General features: G+C 47.6%; 1 non-coding gene across 1 annotated transcript; it reads left to right on the top strand.

Moving 5' to 3' along the window:
• Positions 1–9,743: 9,743 nt before the first annotated feature.
• Positions 9,744–9,825, top strand: trnal-aag (transfer RNA leucine (anticodon AAG)). The gene has a single exon. It is a non-coding gene; the product is annotated as a tRNA-Leu (tRNA).
• The last annotated feature ends 3,507 nt before the right edge of the window (positions 9,826–13,332 follow it).

Raw genomic sequence — 13,332 nt, 5'->3', positions numbered from 1 at the left:
ATGTGATGAACTTTTATCCGTTCTCATTTTAAAGACTGTTTTTTAAGAGTCTGGTTAAAATGTTCAGTGTTTATGAAAACAGGAATGTGGTGCAGCCGTTGTTCAATTCAACAGGAAAAGCCAATTATCTCCCACTTTTCACAAGAGCAAATTCTCAAATAACATCCCCGCCTGGGGTCGAACCAGAGATCTTTCGTGTGCGAAACGAATGTGATAACCGCCACACTCTGGAAACCGCTGCTCATGTTAATTTCATCGCGTGACTTCTCCATGAAACAACATCACTTCTGTCCCACACTAAAAGCTCTCAATCCTTCCCTTTCACAAACATTTCACTGATCAAAACTTCACAAGTCACACAGGAAAAAGTCTTCATTTCCAAATCATTAAACTCCCGAAGGAGCTGCGGGGACAGACTGAGCAAACCTGCGTTCAGTCGTCAAAGGCGGTGTGTGAAGGGTGTGGGTGTGTTGTCATCCTGAGAGACAGCGACAGGCCCGTGACACAGAGCGAAGGCGGGGACTGAGAAATGTGGCCATTCAGGTCCATAAATAGGCAGACACTCAGTCCCAGTCATTCATTCCGACAGTCAGTCAGTCGGGTCGGGAGGCCTGCAGACAGCAAACAAAGAGCCAGAGAATAAAGCAGAGACTCAATCAGACGGATAGACCGGGAGACAGACAGACAGACAGTGAAGCGGGCAGGGACTCAGCCCTGCAGATAAGCAGACTGTATCCTTTGCCTTTGACCCTGATTTGTCAGTAATAATTTAAAACCGCTTCTGGTTCGGTCCCTTCCTTTAATCCTGGACAGCAGCAGTGACAAAAACTTTGTGGATTTGAGGGTTGAGCCGAATCCGAGTCAGTTCCCCGGTCCCCGGGAGAAATTCCCTAATTCCTGGGCACTTTGTATCAAGCAGCAGTTAGCAGCAAAAAGTGTTATTAATGGGAGTAGTGGGACTGAGAAATACTTAAACAGCCGACACCCTGTAAAACAGAGCTCCAAGTATCGGTTTAAATAAAGTTCTGAACTGACAGAGCGGAGGACAGATGAGGATTGAATTAAATCCCAATTCACTGAATCGAAACAAGGTTTAAAGAAGTGAATCTGTCCGGAGTGGGATTCCTGGGCCTGTGTGTGAGCTGCACCTGGATCGGTCCCGTTCAGTAAAGAGAGACCGGCAGGCGGCTCCCAGACACGGCTCAGGCCGGGACCGGCAGCTCTCGGCCGGCAGCGGCTGGATTAGAGAGCGGGGATCCTGAGCTGTTGTTGAAGCGGTCTGGCTGCTGCTGCTTCCGCCTCTCGCCCTCCGAGAGTCCCGGCGGCGGTCGGTACCGATCTCCCTCCTCTGGATCCGGATCCACCTCGTGCCGCAACTGACAGCGTCTGATTCCCGATCAGAAAACTGCGAGTTCGAATCAGGTCGGGATCACAGCATTTTCACAGCGGCTCAGGGTCCTGGGACTGGTTTCATATCAGTGTTTGAGGGATGGGCTGTTCAGGTTTTATGCTATAATAATGATCAGAATTAAGTTTGATGGATTAAAATGTTTTTTTTCTGTTACTTCTATTTACACACTCACCAGTTTCAGACAGAAACGGGTAACAATGTTTAAGGGATGTGATGTGCAGCCTCATCTCCCATCCTTTAAGTCCAAGGTCGCAGACTTGAACGTTTCTGGCAGACAACTGGTTCAGCCTTTCATCGCCAGATCTGGCGGGAACACTCAAAGCACCATCAGGTCCTGCTCTCTGCCAAAACTGCTCACTATTCCAGGATCATCCTGGAATGTAAAGATAACCCCCGGCTACTCTTCACTACAAACCATCTTCTTAAACCCCTCTCCACTGCCCACTCCACCCTCACCTCCAACAAGTGCAAGGAGCTCATGGAATTCTTTGTCACTAAGACTGAGACCATCCGTGCAGCTGCCTCTGCTGCTTCTCTCCCTTCCCCGAGCCCACAAGCCAAACTTCCCCTAAGATTCCCCCTGCCCTAGCCCTGAACTCACATTTTTCTCTAGTTTCTCTCCTATCTCCCCTCTTGCCCTCTCTGAGCTCATCTTCACCATGAGACCCACCCCCTACTCCTTCGACCCGATTCACACAAAACTGTTGACACCCCAACTTCCCTTCTTGGCCACCATGTCAGCCCAATATTGTTAACGGTTTCCTCTCCTCAGGTACTGGCCCCCTCCCCTTCAAATCTGGCGTCATTACCCCTTCCTCAAAAATCTCACCCTTGACCCCTCGGTCCTTGCAAACTACTGCCCCCATCCCCAACCTAGTTGAAAAGTGGGATCATATCAAATCTAGATACTTATCACCTCCCCCTCCAAATATTCAAACCACCGTTCAGGAGGAGAACCCCTCTGCTCGCTGACCTACATTGGCTCCCAGTCCACCAACATCTCAAATTTTAAATTCTCATCCTCGTGTTCAAATCCCTCCATGACCTCGCCCCTCCCTATCCCTGTAACCTCCTCCAGCCCTACAACCCTCCGAGATCTCTGAGCTCCTCCAATTCAGGCCTCTTGACCATCCACGATTTTCATCGCTCCACCATTGGCGGCCGTGCCTTCAACCGACTGGGCCCAAAGCTCTGGATTTCCCTCCATAAACCTCCCCGCCTCTCTACCTCTCTCTCCTCCCTAAAGACACTTAAAACCTACCTCACCTGTCCCAATATCTCCTTCTGTGGCTCCGTGTCACATTTTGTTTGATGATCGCTCCTGTGAAGCGCCTTGGGACGTTTTACTCCGTTAAAGGCGCGATATAAATGCAAGTTGTTGTTGTTGTTGGGGTGGAGAAAGGGTTTTCTTTCTTTTTATGACTCTTTTCTATCTCTCTATTTCTTTCCTTTCTCGGACTCTGTTTTCCGGGTCTGTTTACTGACACATATTACAATCTGTGTCACTCGGTGTCTAACAATGTGAGGCAATGTGTTTTATTCCCGCTGTGTTTTCTCTCTGGCGGTTTGCTGATAAACATTTGCCTGAGGAAGGAGAAAATCTCCGAAAGCTTGTGAATTTAAAATAAAATTGCTGGACTATAACTTGGTGTTGTAAAATTGTTTACAATTGATAAATGTTTAACTCGCGGCCTGTTCCCGTTAATGGTCACAAGCAGCAACAGACAGACAGAGCGTGTCTGACCGCCCTGAGATGTGGAAAAGGCATCAGTTCAGGACAAATGCATCAAATCAAATGTTCATCGGGCACCGAGAGAGACAAAAACCAGAGAGAAAGGCAGAAGGAAATAGAGAAATAAAAGCTAAATACAGACATCCTTGATGTCTCTCTATTCCATCCCCAACCGTTCAGTGTCGGGTAAAAATGTCAGTGTAAATAAATGTTCGAGAATCGGTGAAAAGAAGAAACAAAATAACCCAAAACTGCCGAAACCCGGGATCTTGAGATCTTCAGTCTAACGCTCTCCCAACTGAGCTATTTCGGCCCCACATCAAACTGGCCTTTGGGTCATCCTGTTGGAATAAAATATAACCCCGGGTGGAATTGCCCCTCCCGCTCATTCCTCACTTCAGGAGAATGAGACCGACCATCAAGGAGAGATTTTCTGATTCTGTCGGTGAATCTCATTTATATTAAACATTCCTTGAACTCTCTGCCGGGGGGATTCAGAGCTGGGGTTCGCCATGAACCAGCTTCCCCTCAATTCCCAGCTTTATCAGTGAATCGACCAACAAACGCTCGAAGGAGCTCAGGTTATATTAATAATAAAAACAGAAAATGCGGGAAACACTCAGCAGGTCAGGCAGCATCTCCAGCCTGTACTGAGTTAGCTGATCTCACGAGATGTGCTACTGAGCCACGGAGCAAGAAAAGCCGAGGCTCAGCCCCGGGCCTGAGCCGAGTGAGCTGACTCAATGTGTTCCTGGTAATTTTCATCAACATCTTTGAATGTGGCAGCACGATTTGTTCAAGCCGTTAAAACAGCATATGTTTCCTTGGCTTAATAATAGAGAAATCGAGTACAAAAGCAAGGAAGTGATGTTAAACGTTTTCAATCATTGTTCAGGCCTCATCTGAAGTATTGTGTCCAATTCTGGGCACTATAATTTATTAAGGAGGTCAAGGTCTTGGAGAGGATGGAGAGGAGATTTCCCAGAATTATACCAGGGATGGGGTTTAGTTGTGTGGAGAGACTCGAGAACCTGGGATTGTTCTGCTTCGAGCAAAGAAGGTTAAGGGTAGAAGTAATCCACGTGTTCAAAATTAAGAGGGGTTTTGATCGAGTAAATAAGGAGAAACTTCACCCACTGGCGGGAGGGTCGGCAACCAACGGACGCAGATTTAAGATAATTGGTAAAAGAACCAGAAGGGAAATAAGGAGATTTTTTTACACAGCGAATTGTTATGATCTGGAACGCACTGCCTTAAAGGATGGTGGAGCTCGATTCAATCGTAACTTTAAAAGGAGAATTGGATAAATACTTGAGTATCTCTCCACAGATACTACCTGACCTACTGAGTGTTGCCAGCAGTTTCTGGGTTTATTTTTGAGCTTTCACTGCAGCAGTTTTCCTGACAACCTGCAACTTGCCTCAAGGGCGCAGCTTCAAGCACAACTTTCTTGTGCTCTTCTCACACACAAGATCGCACTTTACTTTCCGACACACGCGCTTTAAAATCTGCCGTTTCCGCACACAGCGTCCTGCACCACGAGAATTTGAAAGACCTTCCGCTCATGGCCTGCAATCGCTCCTTTTTCCCCACAGGCGCTCTTTACATTTATCCTCTACTTGATTCAATCGCACGCTTCAACAGAACTATTAAGATCAAGGCGGAACACTTCCGATCTTACTGCACCGCCCCAACTTGCCAAATGTGCACCTTTCAACCGCCATTCGCAGCTCTGCAGCGCTGCCCGTCACTCACGCAACTCAACTGCTGAGAGAAAAGAGCCAACAAGCATCAAAACAAAAACCAGTTCTTCAGTTACCATCCCCTGGATCACAAGATTCCCCAAGTAAATTGCGTGAACAATCGGGCGGCTGTCTTTCCAGAGACCAGCCCTGCTTTCGTCGTGTTTGTCTGTCGAGCGGTCACGCAGATCGAAATGTATCGACTGGTTTCAAGGCACAAATGAACATTGGTGTGAATGGGACATGTGCCCAATAGAAACAGCGGTCGGAGCAGAACAAACTTAAAGGCGTGAGATCGTGAAAGTGAATGTTGGAGTCGGCAATGCCGCAGGAAAGTGTCCATGAAATGGGAGGAGGAAAGGAAAGGCGGCCGATTGACTGTGGAAGGAAGAAAAAGCTGGGAGAAGAGGCGGGTTTGAACTGTGGAACATCAAGTACAGGCATGTGAGAGTGCTGGGATTTGATGGAATAAATAGGTTTTCGCCACCAACAAAAAATGTTTTTCTCATGTGTTCAATATTGATATATTGTTGCATTATATTCGCAAGCGCGGGAGAGAATAAAAGGAGCAGCGCACACTATGCCGTGACTCGGATTCGAACCGGGGTTGCTGCGGCCACAACGCAGAGTACTAACCACAATACGATCACGGCGCCTCACGTCAGTGAGTGAGTTTTTACCCGAACTATTTAAATAGCACCATTAACGTAGCGAAACGTCCCAAGGCGCTTCACAGGAGATTTTAAACAAAATTTGACCCCGAGCCACAGAAGGAGATATTAGAAGCAAAATACTGCCGATGCTGGAAATTTGAAATAAAACCAGAAAATGCTGTAAATAATCAGCAAGTCAGGCAGCGTCTGTGGAGAGAGAAACAGAGTTAACTTTTCAGGTCGATGACCCTTGGTCAGAAATGGAAAAAGTTGAAGATTAAACAGTTTTTAAGCAAGTCCAGCGTCAGGAAAAGGGATGGGGGAGGAAGGGGAGGGGAGGAAAGAACAAAAGGGAAGGTCTCTGATAGGGTGGAGGGCAGGAGTGATTAAATAACAAAAGGGATGATGGTGCAAGGCAAGGAGGGTGGTAATGGGACAAGTAAAGAAATAAAAGATGGGTCTCGAGGAGCTGTAAATGGCAAAATTTGAACCACAATCAGCACTTGCTGTCCGAAAAAATGTGATCAGTGTTTATGATCTGAAGTTATTGAAATCAATGTTGAGTTCAGAAGGTTGTAAAGAGCCTGATCGAAAGATGAGGTGCTGTTTCTCGAGCTTATGTTGAGCTTCATTGGAACGGAGTAAGAGGCCGAGGACAGAGAGGTCAGAGTGGGAGTGGGACGGGGAATTAAAATGGCAAGCGACCGGAAGCTCAGGGTCACGCTTGTGGACTGAGCGGAGGTGTTCAGCAAAGCGATTAAAATAAATCGCTGTTTCACCTGGAAGAAATGTTTGGGACCCTGGAAGGTGGGAAGGGAGGAGGTGAAAGGTCAGGTGTTGCATCTCCTGCACTCGCATGGGAAGGTGCCGTGGGGAGGAGAGCGAGTGTTGGGGGTGATGGAAGAGTGGACCAGGGTTTCCTGGAGGGAGCGGTCCCTTCGGAAGGCTGAAAGGGGAGGGGAGGGGAAGATGTTTGTGGTGATGGTGGAAGTGGCGGAGGATGATACGTTGAATGTGGAGGCTGGTGGGGTGGAAGGTAAGGACAAGGGGACCTACCGTGGTTCTGGGAGGGAGTGGAATGGATAAGGACAGAAGTGCAGGAAATAGGACGGACACAGTCGAGGCCAAGTCAACTGCAGTGGAGGGGAATCCTCTGTTGAGGAAAAAGGAAGACATATCAGAAGTAGTGTTGTGGAAAGTGGCATCGTCAGAACAGACGCGACGGAGAAAGAAAAACTGTGAGAATGGGATAGAAACAGCGGTCGTAGCAGAACAAATAAGATCGTGAAAGTGAATGTTAGAGTCGGCAATGCCGGAGGAAAGTGTCCCTGAAATGGAAGGAGGAAAGGAAAGCCGGCCTATTGATTATGGAAGGAAGAAAAAGCCTGGAGAACAGACCGTTTTGAACTATGGAACATCCATTTGAAGGAATGGATAGGTTTTCACCAGCAACAAAAAAAATTTCTTTCATGTGCTAAAGATTGATTTCTTGCTGCATTCTATTCACAAATGTGGCAGAGGACAAAAGCGGTAAACAAAACTGTCCTGTAACTCGGATTCCTGCGACCACAACGCAGAGTGTGGACCAGGATACGATCACGGCGACGCACATCAGCTGTGGCAGTCGTGCCCGAACAACAGCAATGTCGCGCACGGTACTGGTTGGAAAAGAAGGATGTTTGGTGATGTGGTTAAAGTACTAAGCACTTTAAATTCTGGCAGCGGTGGGATCGGAACCCATATCCCTACAGAGACTGGAGTTTTAATCCCTCGCCTTAGGCCACGCTACCAGTTGATAGCATTTCGTCATAATTTGCTATCTAATGATTGAAATGTGGCTTTCTTGCTTTTTGACCTTTGAGTCGAGGATTTTCCATTGAACGAATAAAATAAATGGACTTTCTGAGCAATGTTCATGCGACGAGGTGACCGAATGGTTGAGGTGATGGATTCCTAATCCATTGTGCTCTGCACGCATGGTTTTTATCCCATCCGCGCCATTATTACATTTCCCGTTTGATGTGTTGGTTCCTTCCTTGTCTTCATCCAGAAGTCCTGGGCCTCGGTCCAACCCGAAGCCACGGTGGATGAACTTTGCATTGCTCGCTGAACTCTGCTCAAATCTGCAAAGTCCTGAGGTGTTGCGAGTGTAAGATGTGAATAACGTGAAGTATCAATCAAAGTGCACAATGACGCCCCGGGAAAGCGAGGATCTCTCCACAGATACTGCGATTTATTTATTTATCCAACTGTCATTGGCGAAATGACCGAATGTGTTTATTTATATATCTGTATGGGTAAAGAAAACCCCATTTTGATCATTTCCAGGAAACAGTCAAGTACATAAATTAGTTTGTCAAACTCATAACGACCGCTGGGATTTGCTGATTGAAAATTTCAATGGAAATTGAGACCGTCACTCAGTATTGGAAAAAATATACCCGCTGGGGTTTCGGGGTTGTTATCGGTTTATTGATATCACTGAGGAACCCATTTTAAACTAGGAGAAGGTGCAAATCTAACGATGGATTTCAAATTTATCACCTTAACCACTGCTCAGTTAAAATCGCAATGAGTGATCGCTCGGTAACACACCGTGCATCCAGCCCCCAACCCGTCTCCGTTCAATCATATTCTGATAGTGACAATCACCTGTTTATTTTTTTTCTGTTCTATTTTTCTCTGTAGTTTTGTAAGAAGAAGACAGCCGAAGACATAAAATTAAAAGTTGGCGTCTTAAAAATGCTTCCTCCCCGTCGGGGAATTAAACCCCGGACGAAGGCAGGGCAACTCACCACGATAAGAGAGAAAGAAAGAACAGAAGAAAGACAGAGTCAGTTGTTCGTTGTCTAATAAAGAGATGGAAATGTGAAAGGTTCTTGCAACAGTGGCCCGTGGACAATGAAACAAACTGTCATCAAATAAATAGTTAAATGAAATGCACTGACACATGAAGCATGTCGAACACCATCTGGGATGAGTGTACATTTAATGCAGCAGTTCCTTGTTAGTATAGTGGTGAGTGTCCCCCGCCTATCACGCGGGAGCCCGGGGTTCAATTCCCCGATGAGGAGTTTATAACTTTATCGCATTTGAAAGCTTCACGTTTGTTTATTTGCAGAAAATACAGTGTGGAACTGACTCAGAGTTGACTCCCATTTGCCTTACTTTAATTTTGCTGATGTTCCAGTGGTTTTAAAATCTGCTCTCTGCGTCACTCTTCACCTCGATGTTAAACTGGATTCTGTGATGGTGGGGATCTCGTGAGGAGGCCGAGATGGATCATCCACCCGGCACTTCTGGCTGAAGATGGTTGTCTCTCTCCGTTCCTCTCTCTGTCGGTCCGCCTCTCTCTGTTTCGGGCTGGTGACTGAGACCCGGTCTGTTCACAGCGCGATTCTCCGTTTTATTTCTTGCCCATTACTGTGGTTCTCACATCGAGCTGAAAAGTGAGGCAGAGAGCAGATTTGAAAATCGCTGTGAAATCAAATTTTGGAAGTGGGCAAGGCCGAGTCAGTTTTTCATTGTATTTTCCACATCTAATATTACAGATAAATGAAAGTGAAACTTTTCAAGGCAGCAATAACATCCTCATCAGAGAATGGAACACCAGTCTCCCAGGGGATAGGCGGGGATACTCAGCACGACAGTAACAAGGAATTGGTCAAAATGGGGTTTTCATGACCTGTAAAGATATACAAAAAATACATTTGTTTCTTTTGCAAATGACAGTTGCATAAATAAATAAATCTCAGTATCTGTGGAGAGATACTCGCTCTACCGGGGCGTCATTGTGCACTTTGATTGATACTTCACGTTATTCACATCTGACACTCGCAACACCTCCGGGCGCCAATCAGGACTTTGTTGATTTGAGCAGAGTTCAGCGAGCAATGCAAAATTCATCCACCGTGGCTTCGGATTGGACCGAGACCCTGGACTTCTGGTTGAATATGAGGAAGAAACCAACACATCAAACGGTAAATGCAATAATGGCGCGGATGGGATACAAAACCATGCGTGCAGAGCACAATGGATAAACAGACCATCACCTCAACCACTCGGTCACCTCGTCGTATGAACATTGCTCAGAAAGCCCATTTATTTTATTCGTTCAATGGAAAATCCTGGATTCAAAGGTCAAAAAGCAAGAAAACCACATTTCAATCACCAGATAGCAGATGCTGAACACATCAGTATCAGGTGGTAGTGTGGCCGAGCGGTCTAAGGCGCTGGATTAAGGTTCCAGTCTCTTCGGGGGCGTGGGTTCGAATCCCACCACTGCCAGAATTTAAAGTGCATGTTTTTTAACCAGATTACCAAACATCCTTCTTTTCCAAGCAGCACCGTGCGCGACATTGCTGTTGTTCGGGCACGACTGCCCCACCTGATGTTCGTTGCCGTGATCCTGTCGTGGTTCATTCTCTGCGTTATGATCGCAGTAACTTCGGCTCGAATACGAGTTTCAATACTGTTTCATTTACCTCTTTCATCCTTTGCCACATTTGCTAATAGAATGCAGCAAGAAATCAATCTTTAGCACATGAAAGAAATATTTTTTGTTGCTGGCGGAAACCTATTTATTCCATCAAATCCCAGCACTCTCACATGCCTGTACTTGATGTTCCACAGTTCAAACCCACCTGTTCTCCCAGATTTTTCTTCCTTCCACAATCAATAGGCCTCCTTTACTTTCCTCCTTCCATTTCATGGGCACATCCTGAGGCATTGCCGACTCTAACATTCACTTTTACAATTTAACGCCTTTAAGTTTGCTCTGCTACGACCGCTGTTTCTATTGGGCACATGTCCCATTCGCACCAATGTTCATTTGTGCCTTGAAACCATTTCGATCTGCGTGACCGCTCGACAGACAAAGAAATGGGCGCCTTCTCCTCTGCGCCCATTTCTTTGGCCGGCCTCTGGAAAGACAGCGGCCTGAATGTTCACGAAATTTACTTGGGGAATCTTGTGATCCAGGGGATGGTAACTGAAGAACTGGTTTTTGTTTTGATGCTTGTTGGCTCTTTTCTCTCAGCAGTTGAGTTGCGTGAGCGACGGGCAGCGCGACTGAGCTGCGAATGGCGGTTGACAGGTTAACATTTGGCAAGTTGAGGCGGTGCAGTAATATCCGATGAGAGATACTCGCTTTACCGGGGCGTCATTGTGCACTTTGATTGATACTTCACTTATTCACATCTTCCACTCGCAACACCTCCGGGCACCAATCAGGACTTTACTGATTTGAGCAGAGTTCAGTGAGCAATGCAAAATTCATCCACGTGGCTTCGAATTGGACTGAAACCCGGGACTTCTGGATGAATATAATGAAGGAACCAACACATCAAACGGTAAATGCAATAATGGCGCGGATGGGATAAAAACCATGCGTGGAGAGAGAGGTCGAGAGTGAGCATGTGGCGGTGCGTGGCGTTGAGCGTGGATCTCAGGAAGCGGCGGGAGCAGTGGTTGGAGGAACGCTGAATATCATGGAGATATCTGGAATCATGGGTGGATCCGAAACATGAAGGGTGGAATTGAAGTTGGAATCCACGTGGAATAAGTCGGAGCCGGACACAGTTGCTGAGGAAGGAGATGAGGCTGTGAAAGTGAGTTTTAGTAGAAACCTGATCAAACACTCTCTCTTCAGCAGCACCGACTCTCTCTACTTCAGAGCTGTCCTGGTCCGCAGTTCCATTTCATCCTTCGCCTCATCCGGCGCTTTTATGAAAAAAACTTTTTTCTTCCTCTTAGGTGTCAAGGACCGCAAGTTTCAACAACTCTTAGATTCCAACACCCCTCCCGATCCTTCTTCCCCTTCACTTTCCTCTGACCCCATCCCTCCCTCCAATCTCTTTGTCGTGTTTTCACCATTCACTCTGACCTTCCCCTCTCTGACACCGAACGTCAGTCCTCAGTAAAAGCCTCAGCTTCATCCCCTTACGCCCCCACCTCAATGAGTTTCGAGCTGAACACGATGCTGAGCTCTTCTTCCATCGCCTTCTCATCCGCGCCCATTTCCTTGGCCAGGAGTCTTCCCCCCGCACAGCGGACCATTTCTCCCATCTTCAGAATTCCCGTTCCACCTGGACCCCTCCCTCTATCCTCTTACCCTCTCTTGATCTTTTCATTGGGAACTGCCAGCGTGACATCGACCGTCTCAATTTCTTTACTTCCCTCACTCACTCTAACCTACCTCCCTCTGAACTTGCAGCACTCCGTTCTCTCGAGTCCGACCCTGACATTGTCATTAAACCTGCTGACAAGGGCGGCACTGTTGTTGTTGTGAGGTGAGTAGACCTCTACCTTGCGGAGGCTGAACGCTAACTCTCCGATACCTCCTCCTACCTTCCCCTGGACCATGACCCCACCACCGAACATCAAGCCATAGTTTCCCAGACCGTTACTGACCTCATCTCCTCTGGAGATCTTCCCCCCACGGCCTCCAGCCTCACAGTCCCCCAACCCCGCACAGCCCACTTCTACCTCCTTCCCAAGATCTACAAACAGGACTGCCCTGGTAGATCCATCGTCTCAGCCTGTTCTCGTCCCACGGAACCAATTTCTTCCTATCTCAACTCTATTTTCTCTCCCCTCCTCCAGTCTATTCCGACCTACATCCGCGACTCTTCCGACACCCTCCGCCACTTAAACAGTTTCCAGTTCCCCAGCCCTAACTGTCTCATTTTTTACCGTGGACGTCCAGTCCGTCTACACCTCCATCTCCCACCAGGGCGTCCTGCGGGCCCTCTGCCTCTTCCTCCAAATAAAAGGTGTTGCCATGGGAACCCTTATGGGTCCTAGCTATGCCTCCCTTTTTTGTGGGATAATTGGAACATTCTTTGTTCCAGTCCTACTCAGCTCCCCTCCCTCACCTCTTTTTCTGCTGCATTGATGACTGTATCGATGCCGTTTCCTGCTCTTGCTCCAATCATGTTTGCTTCCAATTTCCACCCTTCCCTCGCCTTCCCACGGTCCATCTCCGAATCTTCCCTTCCCTTCCTCGACTTCTCTATCACCATTTCTGGGGATAGGCTGTCAACCAATATCTATTATAAACCCACCGACCCTCACAGCTACCTTGATTACACTTCCTCCCACTCCGCTTCCTGTAAGGACTCTATTCCCTTCTCCCAGTTTCTCTGTCTCCATCACATCTGTTCTGACGATGCCACCTTCCACACCAGTGCTTCCGATCAGTCTTCCTTTCTCCTCAACCGATAATTCCCCTCCACTGTAGTTAACAGGGCCCTTTACCGTGTCCATCACATTTCCGCCACTTCTGCCCTCACCCCTCCCTCCCAGAACCACGACAGGGTTCCTCTTGTCCTTCCTTTCCACCCAACCAGCCTCCACATACAACGTACCATCCTCCCCCATTTCAACCACCTCCAGCGGAATGCCACCACCAAACACAACACCCCCTCCACTCCCCTTTCAACATTCTGAAGCGACTGCTCCCTCCTCAACACCCTGGCCCACTCTTCCATCACCCCCAACACCCGCTCTCCTCCCACCGCACTTTCCCATGCAACTCCTGCCTTTTCACCTGCTCCGTTCCCACCTCCCAGGGCCCCAAACATTCCTTCCAGGTGCAACAGTGATTTACTTGTACTTCTTTCAACTTAATATACTGTATTCGCTGCTCGCAATGCGGCCTCCTCTACATTGGGGCGACCAAACGCAGATTGGGTGATCGCTTTGCTGAACACTTCCGCTCAGTCCACAAGCTTGACCCTGACCTGCCGGTCATTTGCCATTTTAATTCCCCGTCCCACTCCCACTCTGACCTCT

Source organism: Heptranchias perlo, chromosome 35 (assembly GCF_035084215.1).
Source record: "Heptranchias perlo isolate sHepPer1 chromosome 35, sHepPer1.hap1, whole genome shotgun sequence".
NCBI lineage: Eukaryota > Metazoa > Chordata > Chondrichthyes > Hexanchiformes > Hexanchidae > Heptranchias > Heptranchias perlo.
The sequence above is the reverse complement of the archived record's forward strand: the minus strand, read 5'-3'. Positions and strand labels throughout refer to the sequence as shown.